Raw genomic sequence first — 23,789 nt, 5'->3', positions numbered from 1 at the left:
GAGGAGACTAGGAACCTGATCGCGGTGCTGAGTGAGTTCGCGGAACCCGACGTCACCCGCCGACAGACGAGGCCTGGACCCCCCTATCCAAGGCTCGAGAGACTGCCTCCAATGGCCAAACAGAGAGGAGTTGAGAGACGGTTGCCCCAGGAAAGTCACGCCAGCGGAGACAGAGTAGCTGCATACGTGAGCAGGGCCGTCACTTCCACTGTTCACCCACGGTACTGGGGACAATTGGATTTAGGTACTCAGGTTGGGAGAGGAACGGTTGGGGCTAAAGTAGCACAACATGATTTAATTGAATTTATCCGGAAGAGACTCACGGCCAAGCGGGAATAACCGGTGACCCCCGCTAGAGCCAAATGCACAGTTAAAGAACTTGCGTGGTGTCTCCCATGATTGAGGGCATCACCTTATTTTGAGAGACTGCGCCTTACTTTGAGAGACTGCGCCTTACTTTGAGAGACTGCACCTTACTTTGAGAGGCTGCGCCTTACTTTGAGAGGCTGCGCCTTACTTTGAGAGGCTGCGCCTTACTTTAAGAGACTGCGCCTTACTTTGAGAAATTTCGTATTTTTCTGATATTTCAAACCACTGTTCATTACCCTTGTTGCTAATCCCTTGTTTCAGTATACCTGTTGTATAAAACTGGTTACAATCATCTCTGACTGTTCTCGCCTTGTGTCTCTGTGCGTTGCATTCCGGCACCTGCTTTACATATGTATAAATCTATAGCTGAAACGCGTTGTTCTATGTATCGTTTTGTGATGATTTTTATCCTAAGTAAATTTCTGAAGATCTATAATACTTCTACCTGGTGCCTGTCGTTTGGGAGCGCTGAATAGACTGGATGAATCTTTTTATTTTTTCCTGATCTTCATTCCACGGTCTCCTGGCTGAGAGATCCGTTGTCTCCAGACTATAGCTGCACATCAAGGAGACAAGGCATCTCAGTCAGACCTAATAGGTCGATACGCTATACCACAAGCTACATCAAAGGTGAGCAAATCAGCTTCTAAAAAAGAATATATAAAAAAGAGAGTTGTACTAAATTATCTGCACTTAGACCTGCGCCCGTGTTTTTTGTCTTTCCCCCTCTCCTAGACCCTATAGCCTTGGGGTCATAAACCTCTGACCAAAATCACCTGGAAAGCGCATGACAACCCGCATGCGGAAATGCATGTGAAGAACGCTCCACATCCGCATGTCCCTGGCAGGAAAAACACATGTACAATCCGCATGTACGATCCGCATGTACAGTCCGCATGTACAATCCGCATGCACAATCCGCCTGCACAATCCACATGTACAATCCACATGTACAATCCGCCTGTACAATCCGCCTGTACAATCCGCATGTACAATCCGCATGTACAATCCGCCTGTACAATCCGCATGTACAATCCGCATGTACAATCCGCCTGTACAATCCGCCTGTACAATCCGCCTGTACAATCCGCATGTACAATCCGCATGTACAATCCACATGCGTTTTTTCTGCCAGGGAGATGCAGAAACGCTCAGGAAAAATCCGGAGCATTCTGCATCATGGGCACATAGCCTTAGGTGGCATTCAGTCACTATCTGGTGTTATGTGGTGATGGTATGGCGGTATTCAGTCACTATTTGGTGTTATTATGTGTTGATGGTATGGCGGAATTCAGTCACTATTTAGTGTTATTATGTGGTGATGATATGGCAGTATTCAGTCACTATTTAGTGTTATTATGTGGTGATGGTATGGCGGTATTCAGTCACTATTTAGTGTTATTATGTGGTGATGGTATGGTGGTATTCAGTCACTTTGTGGTGTTATTATGTGGTGATGGTATGGCGGTATTCAGTCACTATTTAGTGTTATGTGGTGATGGTATGGCGGTATTCAGTCACTATCTGGTGTTATTATGTGGTGATGGTATGGCGGTATTCAGTCACTATCTGGTGTTACTATGTGGTGATGATATGGCGGTATTCAGTTATTGAAGAGCAGTCAGATGGAGGATGAACCCCCTCCCCTCCCCCAGCCTGGGGGGCTTTTCTTTCTTCCATTACAGATTTAGGGGAGGGGTGTTATTAGCATATCCACTCCCAGAATCCTTTGCTCCCACAGCCCCCTAATGACTTTGTCTCTCCTCAGTGTAGACAGAGCCCCAGATCCGGAGGCCGCAGCTCCTCACAGATGGCCTCCAGCTTTGTGCAGTGGCAGTATCATAGCCCATGAGGTTTATCCGAGGCGTGATTATTGCTAGTTGAAAACTTTTCCCAATACCCCGCCATGAGGGCTCGTAATACAGTCAGCATGGCAATTTTTGACAGTCTCCCAGGAGACTGAATAATGGTGTTAGTATTAAGCACTTCTTTTATTGGAGATAATTACGTGTATACAGTTGTATTGGAGCCGTATGTTACATGTGTCGGGCTGAGAATTATAAGTAACATTTCACTTCCCTGAGGACAAGAGAATCAGCAAAGAAACGTGCGGGATCAATTACAGGATTACTATCTAGTCAGCTGCTTCCCCGGAGATTTCTCCATATAGTCATGTTATATATTTTTGTGTTATCATGTAGTCATGGTATGGCTAGAGTGTCAGCACCCTTGAAATTGTTCCAGAAGCTGCAGTATTTCTCAGAACATTATAATTCCCCGTGTTTTGTTCTACACGTGTTTGTTTCCTTTGTGAGTGTTGGAACAACACAAAAAAAAACAGAGAAGAAAAGGCAAATTGGACATAATTTTACACAAAACCCCAATAATGGGTCGGACAAAATTGTTGGCACCCTCAACTTAATATTTGGTTTCACCCTTTGGAATAAAAATCAGCAATCAGTCGTGTCAGGAAAACTTGCCGGCCGGTGAGTGCAGCTCTCTGGCGCCCCCATGCCTCTCAGGTCAGTCAAGGTACTGCACCTAGAGTAAGTAGTGCCAGGAAGCTGCCACCAGCGGGGGAAGACACTGGGGTGTGTTGTCCCTTGCACGTCACCAATCCGTGATGCCACAATACAGGCACAACTCTCTGGCGCCCCCTCGCCTCTCAGGTCAGTCAAGGTACTGCACCTAGAGCGAGTGGTCGCCGGAGAGGCCGTCCTGTAGCCCACTGGGTATTTGAGGCCCTCTGCAGTGAGGGCGGTATATATATATTTCCCTGGCTGCGCCAGTAATATATATCCACACCTCCGACCGTCACTGCCAGCCTTCCTCAAATCCCCCAGATGGTATGCTGCCACCAGTTCTGGTTTGATACAGCCCGGTATTAATGGACTTGTATCGGGTCAGGAACCAACCCGGTAGCGTTTATGGCTTCGGGGAGGAGAACGATTACAGAACAAAAGAAACAGAACTATTAAATTTTATATTTAATCCAAAAGGGAGGCAGTGTTTAGGAAAAATATATACAAGGATGTTACAAAGGGGACATTAAAATACATAAACAGTTACATAAAATAAACAGGGTAAAGAGTGAAAATTACTTACACTACACGATCGCGGAGACGATTCAATATAGTGGGAGGGGGGGTTCTCCAGATTGCTGTTATTGAACAGGACCCTTTGCGTATAATTCGTATTCCCCCCAGCAATGAGTACTTCTGTCTTGCCCATAGATTACTTTATACCTAAGGAGAGATCTGGCCACACGCCCCTTGCGGTGACATCATGTGGGCCGGTCTTCAGCCTGTAGATTTTTATTAGAAATGCTGACTTTTGCGATAACTCATCACTCGTTAATCGCAGAAGCTCGCAAACTACGCCATATTTTCCCTCATGATTTTATCTTTCTTTTGATATTACACATCACATCGCTGCAGTCTGCTATTCCGGGGTTCTTGCACTACGGCCCCCCGATGTTGGTTACGGCCGTGGAAAAATACCTGCATATTCCAGGGCTGATTTGCTTACTCCACATATGGGTCCCGTTATTGTCGGACCTATAGAACTCATATTATTTCATATCTAATATCGGAGTCATCATGTCTGCAAATTCCCCTTTGAAGCTGGGGAACTGGTCTTCAACAGTTACATGTAAATTAGCGCAAGCCCGCATAGTAATTACCCCCTGCTCTCTCAGAGACAAGAGGCTTGGTTCCCTAACGAAGTTTTCACACTTCTTCCCTGGCCGTGTGTGAATAACTATTTATCAGCCCTGCGTTAATTCGGGCTTTGTGCTGGCAGAAGGAAAATGGGACAGCTCGGTGCTGACAAGTGGTGATAATTTGCATTAGACACTGTATGATTGTCATCTCTGGACAAACACTACAGCAGAGGGCATGGGAGAAGGGCTAATATTCTGTTAAGCTGTCACTGATATCAATATTTTATAATATTCCTGACAAGTCGGTTCCTATAACCATCAGCTTCTTACACCTCTCACCTGGAATCTTGGACTCTTCTTTTGCAAATTGCTCCAGGTCTCTCATATGTGAAGGCGTCTTCTCCCAACAGCAATTGTAAGATCTCTCCACAGGTGATCAATGGGATCTAGATCCGGACTCATTACTGACCACTTCAGAACTCTCCAACGCTTTGTTTCCATCCATTTCTGGGGGCTTCTTGAAGTATGTTTGGGATCATTGTCCTGCTGGAAGACCCATGACCTAGGATGCAATCCCGGCTTTCTGACACCGGGCAATACATTGTGACCCAAAATCCTCAGATTCCATAATACCTTGCACACAATAAATCACCCAGTTCCAGAGGCAGCAAAACAACCCCAAAACATCTTTGAACCTCCACCATATTTGACTCTAAGTACTGTGTTGATTTCTTTGTACGTCTCATTCTGTTTTTGGTAAACAGTAGAATTATGTGCTTTACCAAAAAGCTCTATCTTGGTATCATCCATAAAATGCTTTCCCAGAAGGATTTTGTCTTACTCGCGTACTATTTGGTCTAGCTTTTTTATGTCTCTAGGTCAGCAGGGGAGTCCTCCTGGATCTCCCACCATAGCGGTTCATTTCATTCAAATGTCGGTGGATAGCTCGCGCTGACACTGATACACCCTCAGCTTGCAGGACAGCTTGAATTTCTTTGGAACCTGACTGGGGCTCCTTTTGCCAGGACTATCCTGCGTTGCAACCTTTCAACAATTTTTCTCTGCCGTACACGTCCAGGGAGATTAGCTACAGTGCTATGGGTTGTAAACTTCTTGATTATGTTGTGCACCGTGGACAAAGGAACATCAAGATCTCTGAAGATGGACTTGTAACCGTGAAATTGTTGATATTTTTCAACAATTTTGATCCTCAAGTCCTCAGACAGTTCTCGTCTCCTTTTTTCTGTTCTCCATGCTTAGTATGGCACACACAGATACACAATGTAAAGATTGAGTCAACGTCGTCTCTTTTTTTTTTTAATCTGGTTTCAGCTGTGATTTTCATATTGTCCACGCCTTTAACTTTGGACTTTGTCCAGTCCCTGATATCATCCTCTCCCACCGCCCAAGTCATTATAAGTCCCTGATGATGTCCTCTCCCCAATTCAAATGTTATGTCTTATGAGATCATCTCTGCATTGCTGGACATGTCTGGAATACAGAAGTGAATTTTTTTTTCAGCACGTGGAAACCAATGGACAGTATGAATAGTTGGAAGTGGTGATAGTGTGTAACCCGAAAAGAGGAGCAGATGGCCGATAATTCAGAAGAAAGTCATTGTGTCAGAATGTGTGCACAGGTGGTGATACTGTGTAACTGGAAAGAAAAGCAGAAAGCAGATAGTTGTAGGAGAAAGTGTGTGTGTGATACTATGTAACCAGAAAGGAGGAGCAGACGGCCGACAGCTGCAGCAGAAAATCATTGTGTCAGTGATCATGTACAGAAGCCCGGATAGCTCAGTCGGTAGAGCATCAGACTTTTAATCTGAGGGTCCAGGGTTCAAGTCCCTGTTTGGGCAGAAGCCTTTAACAAAGAGGAAAACAATAAATGTCATTTCATAAGGATATAAGAGACCTAGAGAAGGACAAATGATGGAGACTATTCAGGAAAATATCAATGTTAGCAGAATTCTTTTGATTTTGGACAGTCTTAAGTGGTGACCATGTTCTCCTTAGCTGCTCTCTTGGCGCCAATAACAGGCAATCACTGGTAATGTAATGTACTAGAACATAAGTGAGGGCTCGTTACATATTCCACGTAGTAGAAACATGTGGACAGTCTGTATAGAGGGACTATATGGCGGTATCCAGTCCCTATTTGGTGTTATTATGTGGTCTTGGTATGGAAGTAATCAAGTCACTATTTGACAATATAATGTGGTCACGGGATGGCGGTTTTAGGTGAGTATTGGTTTAATTATGTGTTCCTGGTATAAACGTAATCAAAATTAAAAGCAAAGCCACAGTAAGAGGAATTAGAATCCCCCTCCACCAATTTAATTTTGGGGGGAATTTACAATTATGTGTTTATAGTATGGTGGTTTTCAGTCACTATTTTTAGTTCTTACCACTATAAGTCCCTGCCTATCCCCCAAATCATTATAAGCCGCTGATAGCAGCCTCTCCCACCCACAATTGATTACAGCTCCCTGTATAGTGTCCTCTTCCACCCCTAGTTCATAATATATCCCTGATAGTGTCCACTCCCAGACCCCAATCCGTTATAAGTCCCTTTGGGTATCCTCCCCAATGTCAATTCATTATAAGTCCCTAATAGTGTGCTCCCCTGTCCCACAATTCATTATAAGTCCCTGTATAGCATCTTCTCTAACCAACTAATTCATTAAAAGTCCATGATGACGTCCTCCTCCTTTTTATCCCAATTCAATATAAGTCCCTGATAGCGTCCGTCCTCACTCTCCAGTTTATTATAAGTCCCTGATATCATCCTGTCCCATCCACAAGTCATTACAAGTCCCTGATGACGTCCTCCCTCCAATTCAATCGTTGCCTCTTATGGGATCATCTCTGCATTGCTGGACAGGTCTGGAATACAGAAGAGACGGTTCCCTTCCAGGACGTAGAAACCAATGGACAGAACGTATAGTGATGAGTGGTGATAGTCTGTAACCAGAAAGGAGGAGCAGACAGCCGATAATACAGGAGAAAGTCATTGTGTCAGTGATCATGTACAGAAGCCCGGATAGCTCAGTCGGTAGAGCATCAGACTTTTAATCTGAGGGTCCAGGGTTCAAGTCCCTGTTCAGTCAGAAGCTTTTAACAAAGAGGTTATTTCATAAGGATATAAGAGACCTAGAGAAGGACTAATGATGGAGACAATTCAGGAAAAAATCATGGTTAGCAGAATTCTTTTGATTTTGGACAGTCTTGGGTGGTGACCATGTTCTCCTTAGCTGCTCTCTTGTCGCCAACAACAGGCAATCACTGGTAATGTAATGTACTAGAACATAAGTGAGGGCTCCTTACATATTCCACGTAGTAGGAACTTGTGGACAGTCTGTATAGAGGGACTATATGGCGGTATTCAGTCCCTATTTGGTGTTATTATATGGTCTTGGTATGGAAGTAATCAGTCACTATTTGACAATATAATGTGGTCACGGGATGGCGGTTTTAGGTGAGTATTGGTTTAATCATGTGTTCCTGGTATAACCGTAATCAAAATTAAAAGCAAAGCCACAGTAAGAGGAATTAGAATCCCCCCCTCCCCCCAAATTTAATTTTGGGGGGAATTTACAATTATGTGTTTATAGTATGGTGGTTTTCAGTCACTATTTTTAGTTCTTATCACTATAAGTCCCTCCCCATCCCCCAAATCATTATAAGCCTCTGATAGCAGCCTTTCCCACCCACAATTGATTACAGCTCCCTGTATAGTGTCCTCTTCCACCCCTAGTTCATAATATATCCCTGATAGTGTCCACTCCCAGACCCCAATCCGTTATAAGTCCGTTTGGGTATCCTCCCCAATGTCAATTCATTATAAGTCCCTGTATAGCATCTTCTCTAACCAACTAATTCATTAAAAGTCCATGGTGACGTCCTCCTCCTTTTTCTCCCAATTCAATATAAGTCCCTGATAGTGACGCGCCCCCTGGGCCGTGTGGGGAACCCAGAACTGGGCCTTTTAGTGGATGCTGGGGGTTGTAGTCACCGTGGCGGTGACCCAGTCCCGTGGCTCAGGGTGGTCAAACCAGTGGCAGTGTATTAATGTGTTTTTTATGATTATTAAATGTCTGACTACGCCACCTGTGGATTGCGGTTAGGAGGAACCGCCGCTGCTGGGCAGGCTGCTGAGGCTGATGAGGTGTGCAGCTAGATGGTGTGACTCCCCACAGGAAGAGTATTGCCTCAGGGCAGCGTGAGTGGATGATGAGAGTTGTGGTGCAAGGGCGCAGCAGAAACTACTCAGAGTCTTTGCAGTGCAGTCCAGGGTCTTTACTCATAGTTATTAATCCAGATTATTATGGCCGGTCATAATCTCCCGCGTCGTACTGTGTTCGCCAAGTGAGGGGCTCGGCCGACTCCCAGATATCTTTGGAGTACTTATCAGGACCCCGTTCATGTGTCCTTTCTCTGGCTCTTCGTGCTTCACACCTTACACCGCTTCTGTCCAGCTGCCTCGGGTCTTGGCGGGCGACGTGTGTTCCGTCCCCTGGACCCTATGTGGTCCCTTCCTAGCGTGGACTGTGAGGGGCTGTGACACATGCAATGCCACAGCCTCCGGTGACTAGCTGAGTGTGGTTTCTGCCTCCACTAGTTAAGGGAACCGGTTCCCTGTCTTGGCTTGACCCCCCTACCTCCAGGTAGCGGCGGGCGTACGGCCGGCTTGCTGCATGGCCCGTACCCCTGGGATCCCTCCTTCTCCTGGAGCCTTTCCTGCTCCCTCTCCTCTCTGCTCTTTCTCTTCTCAGTCTTGGGCCTCTCAGGCTAGGCTCGCCTCCTGGAGCAGAGCTCCACAGAGCCCTTCTCTGTCAGTGCTCCCCTCTGACTGAACACACTTCCTAAGATGGCTCCCCTCTTTATACTCCTACTCAATGCACCCAGGATCTGCACTCTCCACCCACACACCACAGGGTTCCCCCTTTCCTAGGTGACCCCTTCCCACTCCTGCCAGGGATCAGGGACAATTGTGCTCTCCCGTGGGAGCATTGTCGCCCTGTCCCCCGGAAATTTGGTGTAATGCATGCAGGTGTCAGGGTCCTGAGCCATACTCCATCCTTACCTGAGAGTGAGATATCGCACATCTGGGTGAGATGCAATACCTCTGTAGCGACCGAACCCTCTGGGTGCTACACTAGCGTCCGTCCTCACTCTCCAGTTTATTATAAGTCTCTAATATCATCCTCCCCTACCCCCAAGTCATTACAAGTCCCTGATAGCGTCCGACCTCACTCTCCAGTTTATTATAAGTCCCTGATATCATCCTGTCCCATCCACAAGTCATTACAAGTCCCTGATGACGTCCTCTCCCCAATTCAATCGTTAAGTCTTATGGGATCATCTCTGCATTGCTGGACAGGTCTGGAATACAGAAGAGACGGTTCCCTTCCAGGACGTAGAAACCAATGGACAGAACGTATAGTGGTGAGTGGTGATAGTCTGTAACAAGAAAGGAGGAGCAGACGGCCGATAATACAGGAGAAAGTCATTGTGTCAATGATCACGTACAGAAGCCCGGATAGCTCAGTCGCTAGAGCATCAGACTTTTAATTTGAGGGTCCAGGGTTCAAGTCCCTGTTCAGGCGGAAGCTTTTAATAAAGATGAAACCAATAAACGCTATTTCTAAAGGATATAATAGACCTAGGGAAGAACAAATGATGGCGACTGTTCAAGAAAATATCACGGTTACTGTAATATCTTTGATTCCAGTTAGTTTTGTTCTCCTTAGCTGCACTTTTGGCGCCAACAACAGGCGATCACTGGTAATGTAATATAGGAACTTGTGAACAGTCTGTATAGAGGGCACTATTTGGCGGTATTCAGTCACTATTTAGTATTATAATGTGGTGATGGTATGGCGGTATTTAATCACTATTTTCTGTTATTATGTGCTGATGGTTTGACGGTTATAAGTCACTATTTGTTATTATATGGTCACAGCATGACAGTATTGCTTCTCTTCTTGCGCCATCATCAGGAAGTTCCTGGTAATGCAATCCTGTAATACATAAGTGAAGGTTCCCCCAGGACGCAGGAGCAGACAGTCTGTATAGCAGGAGGTGGTGACACTATGATCAGATGGAGGATGAACCCTCTCCCCTCCCCCAGCCTGGGAGGCTTTTCTTTCTTCCATTACAGTCTTAGGGGAGGGGTGTTATTAGCATATCCACTCCCAGAATCCTTTGCTCCCACAGCCCCCTAATGACTTTGTCTCTCCTCAGTGTAGACAGAGCCCCAGATCCGGAGGCCGCAGCTCCTCACAGATGGCCTCCAGCTTTGCGCAGTGGCAGTATCATAGCCCATGAGGTTTATCCGAGGCGTGATTATTGCTAGTTGAAAACTTTTCCCAATACCCCGCCATGATGGCTCGTAATACAGTCAGCATGGCAATTTTTGACTGTCTCCCAGGAGACTGAATAGGTGGTTGAAATAGATCTGAATCGGCCATGTGCTGTAGGATCAATATTCTAGAAATTATAACATTTCAGGTATATTTCTATGCCAATGAGAACTTGTTCCATGCAGGAAGAATTATATATATATATATCTGTGTGTATAAAGATCAAACACCCACTTTTCCAAAAATAAATAAAAAATTAACACATTTGGTATCGCTTGGTACATATATAAAATACTATTTATTATATACGGCGTGCACCAAAACAGAAGAAAGTGTAAATGGCAAATTCTCTGGGATTTTTTTGGTCACCTCCCAAAATATGATGGAATAATAAGAGATAAAAAAGTCATATAGACCCCAAAATAGTACTGATAGTATATGTGTATATATATATACATATCAGAAAATGTAAAACAATACATGAAAAAATTCTATATATACTGTACATATGTGTTTATATATATATATATATATATATTTATATTTATTTATATGAATATATAATTAGAAAAATACAGGTGCAGCACTAGCAAAGTTATTACAAAAACAGTTGGGTGCTAAATACGCCTTACAGGCAAAACCAAACCTCAAGACGTCCAGCAAAGACAAAGGCAGCGCTCCATAGTCCAATATAGGGGGATTTATTGACCCATCACGTCAGGGCAACGTTTCGTTCAAAATGTGAAACTTTTTCCAGCTTGAAAAAGTTCACCCTATATTGAACAATGGAGTGCTGCTGCCTTTGTCTTTTTTGGATATATATGTATATATAAATATATTTTTATTTCTTCTTTAAATATTATAAATATTAGATATGAACATTTTTTGAAAAATCTAAAAAATGTTAAAGATTATATATATATATGCACATAATTTTTATTTTTTCTTTAAATATTATAATATATATTTAAATATATGTATATAAAATGATATATATATAATATGTATTTAAATATAGATATGATATGTATATCTATTTTTTTCTTCTTAAACTGAGAAAATACGATTTATTTAAATATATTTATTCAATATATACCGTATATTCCGGCGTATAAGACGACTTTTGAAGACTGAAAAATCTTCTGTCTAGTCTGGGGTCGTCTTATACGCCGGTAATGTTTTTGAACTTTCAGAAATTGACATGCGGGGATACTCTGGGGGTGTTAATAAGCTGCCGTGGCCGTATCTCTGCCATGTGGGAGTTAATATAAGGTGGAGGGAGTTAAAATACGGCGGCGGTAGGTCCAGACAGTCAGCGCTTCTGTGCTGAAACTGACACATCGCTGCGCTGTGTCTTCTCAGGCCTGGGACACAGCGCAGCGTACCCAGCAGCGGAGACAGACAGAACCTAGCGAACTTTTCTGACACATCGCAGTGTCTTCCCAGCTCCGGACACAGCGCAGGGCTTCTGTGCCGACAGCTTTCACTTGTCACAGAAGCGCTGCGCTGTGTCCGGAGCTGGGAAGTTTTAAACAATCACACAGCCCCATACTGCTTCCCCGCAGCCTCCCACCCCGATCCTCCGCTCCCCTCGCCACCTCCCATCCCGATCGTAAGTTAGGACCGGGCGGGGAGCGCAGCACCAAGGAGCGGGGAGCGAAGGACCCGGGCGGGGAAGCCGGCAGTGAAAAGACTTCACCGCCGGCTTTCCCGTTCTGTGCTGCGCTTTCCCGCCGGTTATTTCAAATGAACAGCTGAGGTATCAGGTGATGCCGATCAGCTGTTCATTTGAAGTCGCCGCGGTGCCCTCAGAGGGTTCATGTGAGTTCATGCTTCACTGCATTGCATGAACTCACATGAACTTTCCCACGGTCTCACAGGTCAGCCTCACCTCCCAGACCCGTCATGATTGGTGTGTGCGGGTGTCTGTGCGTGTGTCTGCGAGTGTGTGTGGGGTGTCTGTGCGATGTCTGCGGGTGTGTGCGGTGTCTGTGAGATGTCTGCGAGTGTGTGCGGGTGTGCGCGGTGTCTGTGCGATGTCTGGGGGTGTGTGCGGTGTCTGTGCGATGTGTGCGGTGTCTGTGCGATGTCTGCGGGTGTGCGCGGTGTCTGTGCGATGTGTGCGGGTGTGTGCGTGCAGGCAGACATAGGCCGATGTGACACTACTACTCCCATCGGCCTATGTCTGTCCCCCGTCCATTCCTGCCAGCAGGATCAGCTCGATGGGAGCAGTTGTTCCCATCAGCCTGATCCTGCTATATAAATTGCCCTACTGTGTCCCCAATAAATGTTAAATACATGTCATTGGTGGCCAGTGGTTACCTACAATAAATTAGTTCATACATTACCTGTCCCCGCCGATCGCCACCTAAAATAAAGTAAAAAATAAAAAACTACACCTATACTCACCTAGACACCTAATTCCCCGAAGCCATCGATCTCCTGTAATAAAATATAAAATAATAAACCACAACCTTATCCTTACCCCTCCGTAGTAGTTCACGAGTGTCCCACGATGATCTCCAGTTTAGAGCAGCCACATAGAATGTGACCGCTCTGAACCGCCGCCGCTAGAATGACGGGGCCGTAAAGCAGCCCCGTCATTGCATAAGCGGGTTCGCCGGAGTTCAGGCAGCGCTGCTCCAGTTAGCTGCTTTACGGCCCTGCTGTATCGTGAGAAATTCCCACGGTACAGCAGTGCCGTAAAGGAGGTCTCCGGAGCTGCGCTGACTGAATGCACTCCGGTGACCTCAGTCAGTGGCTCCCGCTGCCGGGAGCGGACGTGTTCCCGGCAGCGTGAGCTTACAGCAGCCATGCACAGCTGTCACCATCTCCAGATGTGACAGCTGTGCATGGGAGATCAGCGCAGGAACGTGGACAGGTAACTATTTTTTTTTTAGTAAACTAAGAATTAAATAAAATGGTGTGGTTTATTTCAAATAAATTATTTTTTTCTTGGTGTAGTGTGTGTTTTTTCTTTTTAACACTTTGTAGGTTAGCAATGGGGGTGTCTTATAGACGCCCATCATTACTAACCTGGGCTTCATGGCAGCTGGCGCTGACATGAACCCCAGCCCTATTACCCCCTGCCACCGCTACAGGGCAGTGGGAAGAGCGAGGCTAAGTGCCAGAATTGGCGCATCCTATGGATGCGCCATTTCTGGGGCGGCTGACGGCTGGTGTTTCTAGCCTGGGAGGGGGCCAATATTCATGGCACCCTTCCTGGGCTATTAATATCAGCCCCCAGCTGTCTGCCTAGCCTTTGCTAGCTATTAAAATAGGGGGGACCCCACGTCATTTTTTTTGGGGGGGTCCCCCATTTTAATAGCTAGTAAAGGCTAGGTATTCATCTGGGGGCTGATATTAGTAGACTGGGAAGCTCCGTGGGTATTACCCCCTTCCCAGGCTTCAAACATCTGCCCCAGCCATCTGCTTAACCTCCGCTAGAGACTAAAATTAAGGGGAACCCCACGCCAATTTTTTTTTAAATAAATCCTTTATTTTAACACTAAATGACAAGTACAGTAATCAACACTGTCACTGTACTTCATATATATGTGACTGACATGTTTCTATCTATCTAATCTATGTATGATTCTCTATTCCTTCTATTCTAAATTGTCGGGTACAGATGCTGAATTGCCGGCCGGCTTTTTTAAAGAGACGGTGCATGAAAACACTATTATTTTTTTAAATAAATCCTTTACACTAAATGACAAGTACAGTAAGCAACACTGTCACTGTACTTCATATATATGTGACTGACATATTTCTATCTATCTAATCTATGTGTGAAGCTCTATTCTTTCTGTTGTAAATTGTCGGGTACCGGTGTATGCCGCTGATGAAAATGGATGATAGTAATGTTGTTGTTGTATGCCTTATGTTTATGAGTGACAGTTTTCCTGCTATATACCTGCATGTCATAAGAATTTAAATTAAAAAAGGACCATGTTAAATTCAAATCTGTTTTTTTTTTCATTTTTACCGGTGTTTGGTATGCGTTGGAAAAGGGGTAGTCCTATACGGTGAATATATCCTAAACTCTATATTTTAACAGGAAAGTAGGGGGGGTCGTCTTATACGCCGGAATATACGGTATATAATTTTAATTTTTTTCTTTAAATGTCTTTGATTTTTTTTCAGTCCCTTCGGGGTTTAACCCTGCGATTGCCTGATATAAGAGACCCGCAGCCGCTCCGTACATCATGGATCGCACCCAGACTGTGGACCGCAGATTTGTGAAACCGGTCTTAGATAAACCTTTCCTCTGGACGGAGCTCCGCCGTTATGGACGGGTCGTGTCTGGAATTACTGCTCAGCTTTATTTTAGTAAATGGAGCTCAGTTGCAATACCACACACAACCTGTGAACCGGAGCGGTGCTGTTTTTGGAAGAAAGCAGCCATGATTTCTAATACAGTACATGTTTGTAAAGCACTTTGGTTTTTTTTGGACAATGAATAGTATTTATTAGGTGAAGTTTTCTGTACTTGTATGTACAAACATAGCGGTGACAGGGGCCTTCACTAGACCCCCGGCTGTCATGGTAACCCATCGGCACCATGCAATCACATTGCAGGAGTGGGTGAGAATTTGGGGGGTCGAGATGGGTGCAGACAAATCACGACCATTTACATGCCGCTGTCAGACATTGTTAGAGGGTTGAACAGCAGCGATCAGAGCTTGCACCGGTGGTTGTCTTTGTTTCCCATAGCAACCAATCACGGTCCGGATTTCATTTCTTACACAGCTCTGGTAAAATGAAAGCTGCTCTGTGATTGGTTGCTATGGACACCAAAGACTTTCATAGCAACTGTTTCTTTCTGGGGTCACACAGACTTTTCTACAGAAAAAATAAATAAATTAAGAAAAACACTAAAAGTGTGTGATAAAAAAACAAAACCGCAAGTGATGGGGGAAGGGGAATCACAGACCCAACCTAAGTTAGAGGACAGACCCCACAGGGAGAGAGGCGTGGTCTCTTTCGATGTACATGGAGCCTTTCAGCTGACTATGATCCGGTCTAATCACCTTAAAGGGGTTGTCCAGGACAGAAATCTTCAAAGTGTTTCCGAGGATAAACGTCTCTATGTCACCAGACTTCCTAATATCCAGCGCTGCCTTCCTGTCGCTTCCTCTGGTCTTTGTTGACAAGTTGCTGGCGAGACATCACAACTACAGAACGTGACCACTGCAGCCAATCACCAGACTGATGCCGACCTCAGTGATTGGCTGTAGTGGTCACAAGTTGTGGCATCACTGCTGCAGCCTCTTGACAGGACGGGAAGCAATGACAGACAGGCAGCTCGGAAGTATCGGGGGGTGAGGAAAACACAGTTTATTATTATTTTCACTGGGCGAGCCTACGGAGATAGAAAACTTAATAATAGAAAAACCCTTTAAAAAGTTGAAAAAATACTCGCCTCCATACTTCATAAACAGCCAGTCACTGTACATCCTATTAGGCCGTACAGATGTGGGATCACTGCAGCCAGTCTATGATCACATTGGTCACTGCTATGGCTAGTGATTGGCTGCAGCGGTTACATTGTAAAATGGTTAAACAAAACTGTCTACACACCTTCTTATAAGAGACAGACTAAATATTATTCATTTTCTTTATGTTGCTGCCATGTTGGCGTTCCATTATGTTGGTCTTGTTGCACATAGTACAGACTCTTTCTTTTTGCACATAATACAGGCTCTTGTTGCTCTCATGTTATGTGTATGGTCCGAGCGGAAGTGACGGGGAACTGTGCAGAGATGGCGCTCGGCCTTGTGGCTCCAAATGGTATTACTGTGTGACTGCGTAGGTGACCCCTTGAACATCGGATGTTTCCTGCTACTCAGGATCAGTCATAGGGGGCACACAAAGCAGGCGGGAGCTGTGCACATCAGTAGTTATGGTGTGCAGCCTTAGGTCACTTACAGAGGGAACATAACCTCTGTGACTGACCCTGGCAGGTCCAAGGAGGCATTCATCCTATGGGCTTCAGTGAGCGTGCATGTAATATATGGTATCAGTATAGATCCCTTCATACTTCCCAGGTGCAAGAAATGATGTATTTATATAATACAAGGTGTTAGTTGTTGTTAGTTCCACACTGAAATCATACCACTCCTATGTTTTCCACAGAGCCTGGATAGCTCAGTCAGTAGAGCATCAGACTTTTAATCTGAGGGTCCTGGGTTCAAGTCCCCATTTGGGCAGAATTGTTATTTAATAAAATTTCATGACATTTTTTTTCAAACAACTGCATGATATGTATGTAAGGTCACCTGCACAGTTTCCCATATTGTGGCATCCATAGGCCACAGATTACACCGTCCCTTTTTGGATCACCTTGGGGAAGACCCGGCTTTATACAGATTTCGGGTAAGTATAAATAACCCGAGGCTGATTCGTTAATTAGTCAGAAGTCACATTGGTCTGTTTTTGTCAAGGATTAGAAAAAAATGTCTGTTCCACACTAGTCCAGAGTTGTGTCCGGAGCCGCCAGCCTGATTTTTATTTTTTTTCTGAACAACTTTTCGAAAGTCACAAACAGAGAACATGGTTTATGGACACATTGAAAACCCATAAAGAACTGTCTAGAAATTTCTGGATGGTGCAAAAACCCGATTAAGTCTGGTATTACTGCTCAGCTCTATTGAAGAGAATAGGGCCTAGCTGCAATACCACAAACAACCTGTTCACAGGGGTGGCGCTGTTTTTTGTAACTCCGAAAAATTGCTATAAACTAGTAGTTGCATTTTTGAGACTGAATCATGTGGTTATAATAGATGTGCTTTCCTATTTTGTGGAGGTGGGAGATCTGACTTATCTGCAGGCTGACGATGAAAGAAGTGGCCAATCTATTTTTTTTTCTCTCTGTTTTCTAAAAGCCACAACATTTTTATTTCTCCATCCGCGTTGCTGTATGAGAGCTCATCTCTTGCGGGACGAGATTTAGTGTTGTATGATAGCATTCATTTTGCCATAACATATACTGAATAGTGGGAAAAATTCCAAGTAATGAAAAAGTTTTGATTCCGCCATTGTTATTTGAGTTTTGATTTTTTGGCGTTCAAGTTGCTGTAAAAATGACCTGATAACTTTCTTCTACTTGTCAGTGCGATCATCGTGATGTCACATTTTATATAGTTGTTTTACTGTAAAAAAAAAAATCAAACTGCTTTAAATAAAAATATCTTGTTTCAGCCATCATATTCTGAGAGCCATAACTTTTATTTTTTGGGTTGTTAGAGTTGTACGAGGTCTTGTTTTTTTCGGGGCGAGGTGTAGTCTATATTGTACCATTTTGGGGTCCATATGACTTTCGTATCTGTTTTAATTCCACTTTATTTTGGGAGGTGACATGACCCCTCCCCCAACCTCCCCTGCAATTCTGCCATTTAGATTTTTTTTTCTTCGGTTTCGGCTTGTAGCATTTGGGATAAAAATATTTTATTAGTTCAGATATTTAGAAACCCAGCAATACCCAATGTGCTAATTTTTTTACATATTTGTAAAAGGGGAGTGATTTTATTTTTATCAGTCCCCTTTGGGGACTTGGACCTGCGATTGCTTAATACTCACCTCTATACAGGCAGCCTCTGTACATCCTATTCTGGATGCACAGATGGGCATGATCTTACTTTTATCAGTCCCCTTAGGGGACTTAAACCTGCAATTGCTTAATATTCGCCTCCATAAATAGGAAACAGCCCATCTCTGTACATCCTATTTTGGCCGTACAGAAGTGTGATCACTACTGTCAGTCTCCAGTCACATTGGTTACTGCTGTGGCTAGTGATTGGCTGCAGTGGTTACATTGTAAAAGGGCTTAAAAAAACCTGTCTATGCACCTTCTTATAAGAGACCGTGGTTGCATTCACTCTTCGGAAGTGCTCAGAGGCTAATGGAAGCGAGTTAGGTCCAGCCTGAAATAGTCCTAAATCTTTAGTTCAGGGTTCGAGTACCTTTTCAGGCAGAAACTTTTAATAAAATTGAATAAAAAATGTTGAAATGACTCCATGATATATAGGTGATATAATATAATATACAGCACAACAGGCCTAATATTATGGGAGGAGGCTCAGCATGGAGGACTAGCGGTGATCTCCTCTGATGGCGCCACAACTAGGTCACCTGTACAGTTCCTTACATTGTGGCCTCTATAGGGCCACAGATTACAACATCCCTTTTCGACCACCTAATGGACCTGGTATTACACAGGATGCGGGTGTCTATAAATGATCGGAGAGGCCGAGCCCAGAGATAGTATTCTCTCACTATCTGGCATTATTATGAGATCATGGTAAGTTGGTATTTCGTCACTACTTTGTGTTATTCTGCGCTCATGGTATAACGGTATTATATCAGTGCATAAACCCCCTCCCCTCCCCCAGCCTGGGGAGCTTTTCTTTCTGCCATTACAGACTTAGGAGAGGGGTGTTAATAGCATATCCACTCCCAGAATCCTTTGCTCCCACAGCCCCCTAATGACTTTGTCTCTCCTCAGTGTAGACAGAGCCCCAGATCCGGAGGCCGCAGCTCCTCACAGATGGCCTCCAGCTTTGCGCAGTGGCAGTATCATAGACCATGAGGTTTATCCGAGGCGTAATTATTGCTAGTTAAAAACTTTTCCCAGTACCCCGCCATGATGACTTGAAATACAGTCAGCATGGCAATTTTTGATAGTCTCCCAGGAGACTGAATAGGTGGTAAAGAGCAGACTAAGGATGGGTGGTGTGCAAATAGCAATCTGTGAGCTTTGTGGTTGGAGTTTGTCATGTTAGTGCTTTCAGTTGTGCAATGTGGTGGCCATCTTTGTACTCTTGTGGTAGCTCTGATGCTGCCGTCTTTGTACTCCTTATAATACTGTGCGGCCGCCATCTTTGTACTCCTGATAATACTGTGCGGCTGCCATCTTTGTACTCTTGTGGTGTGTCTGGTGCCGCCATCTTTGTACTCCTGATAATACTGTGCGGCCGTCATCTTTGTACTCTTGTGGTAGCTCTGGTGCCGCCATCTTTGCACTCTTGTGGTAGCTCTGGTGCCGCCATCTTTGTACTCTTGTGGTAGCTCTGGTGCCGCCATCTTTGTACTCTTGTGGTGGCTCTGATGCCGCCATCTTTGTACTCCTGATAATACTGTGCGGCCGCTATCTTTGTACTCTTGTGGTGTGTCTGGTGCCGCCATCTTTGTACTCCTGATAATACTGTGCGGCCGCCATCTTTGTACTCTTGTGGTGGCTCTGATGCTGCCATCTTTGTACTCCTGATAATACTGTGCGGCCGCCATCTTTGTACTCCTGATAATACTGTGTGGCCGCCATCTTTGTACTCTTGTGGTAGCTCTGGTGCCGTCATCTTTGCACTCTTGTGGTAGCTCTGGTGCCGCCATCTTTGTACTCCTGATAATACTGTGCGGCCGCCATCTTTGCACTCTTGTGGTAGCTCTGGTGCCGCCATCTTTGTACTCCTGATAATACTGTGCGGCCGCCATCTTTGCACTCTTGTGGTAGCTCTGGTGCTGCCATCTTTGTACTCCTGATAATACTGTGCGGCCGCCATCTTTGCACTCTTGTGGTAGCTCTGGTGCCGCCATCTTTGCACTCTTGTGGTAGCTCTGGTGCCGCCATCTTTGTACTCTTGTGGTAGCTCTGGTGCCGCCATCTTTGTACTCTTGTGGTGGCTCTGATGCCGCCATCTTTGTACTCCTGATAATACTGTGCGGCCGCTATCTTTGTACTCTTGTGGTGTGTCTGGTGCCGCCATCTTTGTACTCCTGATAATACTGTGCGACCGCCATCTTTGCACTCTTGTGGTAGCTCTGGTGCCGCCATCTTTGCACTCTTGTGGTAGCTCTGGTGCCGCCATCTTTGTACTCTTGTAGTAGCTCTGGTGCCGCAATGTTTGTACTCCTGATAATACTGTGCTGCCGCTATCTTTGTACTCTTGGGGTGTGTCTGGTGCTGCCATCTTTGTACTCCTGATAATACTGTGCGGCCGCTATCTTTGTACTCTTGTGGTGTGTCTGGTGCCGCCATCTTTGTACTCCTGAAAATACTGTGCGGCCGTCATCTTTGTACTCTTGTGGTGTGTCTGGTGCCAACATCGTTGTACTCCTGATAATACTGTGCGGCCGCCATATTTGCACTCTTGTGGTAGCTCTGGTGCCACCATCTTTGCACTCTTCTGGTAGCTCTGGTGCCGCAATGTTTGTACTCCTGATAATACTGTGCTGCCGCCATCTTTGTACTCTTGTGGTGTGTCTGGTGCCGCCATCTTTGTACTCCTGATAATACAGTGCAGCTGCCATCTTTGTACTCTTGTGGTGGCTCTGGTGCCGCCATGTTTGTACTCCTGATAATACTGTGTGGCCTCCATCTTTGTACTCTTGTGTCTGATGCCGCCATATTTGTGCTCATGATTCTGTGTTGTCGCCATATGTGTGCTCCTAGCGATCCCATTCTCAAGTTGTGATTATCACCACACATGTTGTTATTTCTCTGGGAGACCATACAGATTCGATCACTGCCACCAGATGTCAGGGGATGCAACTCAGCTGCCTCTTATGGTCAGGACAATTACACAATAGACTGACGAGTGATGGACGAGGCCACAGCTGCTTCTACTACAAGGCCGGTTATTGAGGAACTCACAGTGAGTGTACGGTATATGCACCTCCAATTCCAACGCATGGAATATATGTATATGTATATATACATATATATATATATACCCCCCGTATGGTCACTGCCAGCTCCACAATAATAAAAGGGAACCACTGCTCGCTGCCACCACCTCTGATTGGACACCCTTTACAGATAGCGTATGGCTTCAGGGTTGCGGTTTACAGAGCAAGAGGAACAGCGATATTAAATTTTATATAGTTAATAAAATATATAAATCCAGAAAGGTAGGCAGTGTTTATAAAAATATACAAAGATGATACAAAAGGGGAACAAAACAATATGGTATATATTCAATTACATAAAATAAAAGGGATAATAAGAGAAAAGTACTAAACCTAATCATGGAAATGAATCAGAGCTTAGTGGAAGAAAGTATTCCTTAGAGCAATAGACAGAAACACAGAGTACTGTGTCTTCCAGAACTGACAAATACCAAAAACCCAAACTTTGCTTTTTATTAGATCAAGGTTACCCGCACATGTCTCCCCTCAGTGAGCTTATATGGGGGCCTGTCATGGGATGTGCTAGGTCTTTTAGAAGTTTATGAGATTTCCAACTTTCAGCATATCTTTGCCCCTGGAGGTCCCAGGTGGGAGATATTATTGTGTTTTCTATCACGATTTTACCTTTCTATAGAGATGAAACATGGCACAGATAGCATCATCCATCGGAATGATATTAACATGGAGGGGTTCGGATGGCCTTACCATGATGTGAGTGAATGCATTATGGTTGTCCTTTCGCTACAGCGCTGAAAATATTTCTCCCATAAATATCGGATTGATGCAACCCCAATATTCATCACTGACCACTGGCTCCTGAGTGTCTGAGATAATTCCATGAACAGAGGAAGCCCCTATACTTCTCTGCCTCTGAGCATAAGAATCCTAAGTTTGTTGGCTGGTTCCCATCAGATCCCTAAGGCCACGATCCCACTATCAGTATTTAGTCAGTATTTGGTCAGTATTTTTTCTCAGGAGTAGGAGCCAAAACCAGGTGAGGAACAATCAGAGAAAAGGTATAATAGAAATAAGTGCATAAATTCTGCATTTATCACCCACTCCTGGTTTTGTCTCCCACTCCTGAGAAAAAATACTGACCGAATACTGACCAAATACTGATAGTGGGGACGTGGCCTTAATGTAATTACCTGCTCACAGCAGGAAGTCCCTACTTCAATGTTCAGCTCTTTCTCACTTCCCCAGTTATAATTAATCCCATATGTTCAATGTGAGGGTGATATGTCCCATGTCTGGAGATATCTTTATGGATTTTACAATTTCTCTCTAAGACATCTGTTGCATTATCTCCCTCCACTACCTAGAAATAAAACTACTATTTTTCTGGGCCCATAAACCTTAGATCTATGGAAATACGCAATTATTTTACACCAAATAGTGTAAAATGTAAAGAAACAGTAACAAAAAAATAATAAAATAGAATTTTTGGTTCCTGCATATAAAAAGCGACTGTAACATCATACGTACCCTAAAAAGGTACCGTTAAAAGCTCCTACAGCTCGGCACAAATAATAACGAAATGTGGCCCCACACAGCAACATCGCTGGAAAAATGTTCTCCATCCTCCCTGCTACCAATTCCTCTTAAGGGAGGGGTTTATTAGCATATCCACTCCCAGAATCCTTTGCTCCCACAGCCCCCTAATGACTTTGTCTCTCCTCAGTGTAGACAGAGCCCCAGATCCGGAGGCCGCAGCTCCTCACAGATGGCCTCCAGCTTTGCGCAGTGGCAGTATCATAGCCCATGAGGTTTATCCGAGGCGTGATTATTGCTAGTTGAAAACTTTTCCCAATACCCCGCCATGAGGGCTCGTAATACAGTCAGCATGGCAATTTTTGACAGTCTCCCAGGAGACTGAATAGGTGGTTAATAGTAGAAAAAGAGCTATTGCTGTTTAACTGGAGTAATTTTATGTACAGTTGTATTGGAGCCGTATGTTACATGTGTCGGGCTGAGAATTATAAGTAACATTTCACTTCCCCGAGGACAAGAGAATCAGCAAAGAAACGTGCGGGATCAATTACAGGATTACTATCTAGTCAGCTGCTTCCCCGGAGATTTCTCCATGTAGTCATGTTGTTGTTTTTTTCTTGTTATGTGGGCATGGTATTGCGGTATTACAGTCACTATTAGTTATTATCTATAAGTGTCTGATAACAGCATCCCTCAGCCACCAATTGATTAAAAGTCCCATATGGCATTTGCCACCCCCCCCCCCCAATTCATCATAAGTCCCTGTATAGTGTTCTCTTCCACCCCTAGTTCATAATATGTCCTTTATAGCGTCCTCCACCAACCCCAATTCATTATGAGACCCTCTAAGTATCTTCCTCCCACAACTCAATTTATTCTAAGTCCCTTATGGAATCCTACACCACTCCCAATTCATAATAAGTCCCTTGTGGTGTCCTCCCGCACTCTCCTGTTTATTATAAGCCTCTGTATAGCATTCTCCCCAATTCATTATAAGTCCCTGATATCATCCTGTCCCATCCACAAGTCATTACAAGTCCCTGATGACGTCCTCCCTCCAATTCAATCGTTGCCTCTTATGGGATCATCTCTGCATTGCTGGACAGGTCTGGAATACAGAAGAGACGGTTCCCTTCCAGGACGTAGAAACCAATGGACAGAACGTATAGTGGTGAGTGGTGATAGTCTGTAACCAGAAAGGAGGAGCAGACGGCCGAT

General features: G+C 44.6%; 8 non-coding genes across 8 annotated transcripts; all 8 read left to right on the top strand.

Moving 5' to 3' along the window:
* The first annotated feature begins 2,188 nt into the window (after nt 1–2,188).
* Nucleotides 2,189–2,328, top strand: LOC141168061 (U4 spliceosomal RNA). The gene has a single exon (XR_012251816.1). It is a non-coding gene; the product is annotated as a U4 spliceosomal RNA (small nuclear RNA).
* Nucleotides 2,329–5,815: 3,487 nt separating this feature from the next.
* On the top strand, nt 5,816–5,888 carry TRNAK-UUU (transfer RNA lysine (anticodon UUU)). The gene has a single exon. It is a non-coding gene; the product is annotated as a tRNA-Lys (tRNA).
* Nucleotides 5,889–7,066: 1,178 nt separating this feature from the next.
* Nucleotides 7,067–7,139, top strand: TRNAK-UUU (transfer RNA lysine (anticodon UUU)). The gene has a single exon. It is a non-coding gene; the product is annotated as a tRNA-Lys (tRNA).
* A 2,426-nt stretch (nt 7,140–9,565) lies between these two features.
* Nucleotides 9,566–9,638, top strand: TRNAK-UUU (transfer RNA lysine (anticodon UUU)). The gene has a single exon. It is a non-coding gene; the product is annotated as a tRNA-Lys (tRNA).
* A 688-nt stretch (nt 9,639–10,326) lies between these two features.
* On the top strand, nt 10,327–10,466 carry LOC141168522 (U4 spliceosomal RNA). The gene has a single exon (XR_012252256.1). It is a non-coding gene; the product is annotated as a U4 spliceosomal RNA (small nuclear RNA).
* A 6,067-nt stretch (nt 10,467–16,533) lies between these two features.
* On the top strand, nt 16,534–16,606 carry TRNAK-UUU (transfer RNA lysine (anticodon UUU)). Its single transcript has one exon. It is a non-coding gene; the product is annotated as a tRNA-Lys (tRNA).
* Nucleotides 16,607–18,951: 2,345 nt separating this feature from the next.
* Nucleotides 18,952–19,091, top strand: LOC141167675 (U4 spliceosomal RNA). The gene has a single exon (XR_012251468.1). It is a non-coding gene; the product is annotated as a U4 spliceosomal RNA (small nuclear RNA).
* Nucleotides 19,092–22,812: 3,721 nt separating this feature from the next.
* On the top strand, nt 22,813–22,952 carry LOC141168036 (U4 spliceosomal RNA). Its single transcript, XR_012251792.1, has one exon. It is a non-coding gene; the product is annotated as a U4 spliceosomal RNA (small nuclear RNA).
* Nucleotides 22,953–23,789: the final 837 nt, after the last annotated feature.

Source organism: Phyllobates terribilis, unplaced genomic scaffold (assembly GCF_046119375.1).
Source record: "Phyllobates terribilis strain yellow unplaced genomic scaffold, ASM4611937v1 Scaffold_11__3_contigs__length_659146591, whole genome shotgun sequence".
Taxonomy (NCBI): Eukaryota; Metazoa; Chordata; class Amphibia; order Anura; family Dendrobatidae; genus Phyllobates; species Phyllobates terribilis.
The sequence above is the reverse complement of the archived record's forward strand: the minus strand, read 5'-3'. Positions and strand labels throughout refer to the sequence as shown.